Consider the following 2,406-nt stretch of genomic DNA (forward strand, 5'->3'; position numbering starts at 1 on the left):
AGCACATTCTTTCCTCCTGGAGCCTCAATTTCTTCCCCTGGAGACACTAATAGAACCTACCTCTGAGGCCAAGGGGCAGTACTAGTGAGTGAGCAGGAGGGCGCGGAGCTCTGAGGAAACAGGGTGGGGAGTCAGCTGGACTGACTTCGGCACCCACTGCCATGATAGCTTATTCAAGGCGACAAACTCACTTATAAAATGGGCCTCAATTTGGGAGGACCCAGGAGGACGGAGGTCTGTGAGTCAGAGTCATTATCTCTGAGCGAGGATGGGCTGTTCCTGTTTATAGACTCCAAGTGGAATTTTCCAAAGATTGGAGGGAATGAGACCTGCCCCGGAGTGCCCAGGCTGGGGCTGTGCTACCCTCATTCCTCAAAGTCTCTCTGGCCTCACTGGGAAGTATAGGCCATGACCACCAATCCCACTGCCCACATGGGACCTCATTCTCTATGTACCCCCCCTTTCCCTCCAGCCAGGGGCACACTCAGCGCTCACCCTCCCTCCCTGAATGACAGGGCCTGGGTTGCAACTCTTATCCTCCCCTCCTATGTCCTCACAGTCCCTGTCCTCCCCACACACTGGCCTCCAGAGCTGGCCAGTCCCCTGGTGAGCTTTCCTCCGCTTGGCCTTTCTGCACCTAAGAGATTGAATCTGCGGTGGCCCTCATCTCTCCTCAGCCCGCCCAAGTCATCTTGGGGCCCCTTCCATTCACAACCGTCAGCGCCTTCAACATGACAATGACGCCCAGATCCCTACTCCCAGCCCTGACTTTCCCTCAGAGCCTCAGATCTGGGGCCTGCCTCCTGAGCAAAGGTTGTCTCAGAAGGTTTAGGCTTCTCAAGTTCAACACATCCTAGTAAAGCCACGATCTTCCCCAACATCCACACCTCCCGCTTATGCCCACCTGCCCTCCCATCCCATCGCCCCAGCCTGACCCGGGTCTCAGCTGGGCTCTCCCCTTCAGTCACCAATCCAGTCACTCTCGAGTCCTCTCAGACCCGTCTTGTCCCCTCCCAACCCTCCCCAGTGTCACTCCACCGGTCAGCTTGGGCCCCCATTTCCCAGGTCTCAGCCAAGACCACACACCTCACCACCGGCCTCCGAACAGACAAGATGAATGAATCTACTTCACCTCTATCCCTCACTTCCCTCCCTGCCTCCACTTTCTCTCGCCGGGCACACGTTCCACAGCCCGTCCCGCTTGTTATTTCCCAAAGCCCGGAACTCCCCCAGTCTGCGGAGTTACCCAGCAACACCCTGGTCCTGGCGGGAGCCAGCAGAGAGCTGGTGGCACAGCCGGGCCCCTGGCGGCAGCCGATGAGGCACAGTTGTTGACTGCGGCTCCGCTCAGCTGGGCGGTGAGTTCGAGTCCTCCTCCCCCTGCAGCTCCAGCCCTCCTGCTGGCACCCCCTTCCCGCAGAGACCTCCCGGCCCTCTGTGCCCTCGCCCTGCCTCCCCTCAGGTGCAGTGGCCTAGCTGTCCCTGTTCTTGCCTAGGCCAGCCCTTCCCCCTGGGACCCCAGGGCCATCCTTCTCTTGGAGGCCCCTCTCGGTGTCTCACCTGCCAACAGATTTGTTCCGGGAACACACACACCCCCCGGCTCCCCTCCCAACCACTGTCAGGACCACTTTCTCCTTGAGGTTCTTTCTTCTCTTGGCTTCTGTGGCGGAGAGGGCAGACCGTTCCCCCTCCACAATTCTGCTGCTACCCTCCCTCCTTGGAACAGATCCCCGGATGTCTCTTAGGCAGCCGCATACCCAGCTTGAGTTCCCAGCTTCCACTGCAGTTAAGAGTGACAAGATGACAAAACTTTGTCCATAAAACACAAGTGTTGCGGGACAAGATCATCCTACGGGACATGGACATGGTGGGTGTCTATAAGAGCAAGACCCTCGACCAGGTGGGAATCATCCCAAGATGATCAGTCACCACCTATAATCCTGTGAAGCAAGTCAGCCTAGCCTTGGGGCCACCCCCTCCTCCTGCTTCAAACCCCTCAAGTAGCCTGCTTGGTTGTTATAAAGGCATAGAGTGCTCTTAGGGAGAAAAAAAAATGGAAAGTGCTATGTGGGGCTTCTGGGAAATCTCCTTAAAGGGAAAGAGTACATCCTTCTGTACCCTGACCTCCGTCAGCTGCCTGAAACTTGAGTGTGATGGCTGGGGCTCTAGCAGCTATCTTGGATCGTAAGGACAAGGGCTATACCCTGGGGATAGTGGAGCTAAAAGCTGAAAAGAGCCTGGGTCCCTGATGATTTTGTGGAATCACCATTCCGATCCTGGCCTGCTGACTAGATAAACTTTTAGCTTGTTTAAGCCACAGTTATTTTGAGTTTTCTGCAGCTGAACTAAATTCTAATTGAAACAGCTTTTGTCTCAATTGACTCTCCTAGCCTCCCTCCTCATTCT

General features: G+C 56.1%; 1 pseudogene; it reads left to right on the forward strand.

Annotated features, from left to right (window-relative positions):
- Positions 1–322: 322 nt before the first annotated feature.
- On the forward strand, positions 323–1,510 carry LOC116868709 (annotated as a pseudogene).
- The last annotated feature ends 896 nt before the right edge of the window (positions 1,511–2,406 follow it).

Source organism: Lontra canadensis, unplaced genomic scaffold, assembly GCF_010015895.1.
Source record: "Lontra canadensis isolate GAN:19392208 unplaced genomic scaffold, GSC_riverotter_1.0 scaffold16, whole genome shotgun sequence".
In the NCBI taxonomy this organism is placed as follows: Eukaryota; Metazoa; Chordata; class Mammalia; order Carnivora; family Mustelidae; genus Lontra; species Lontra canadensis.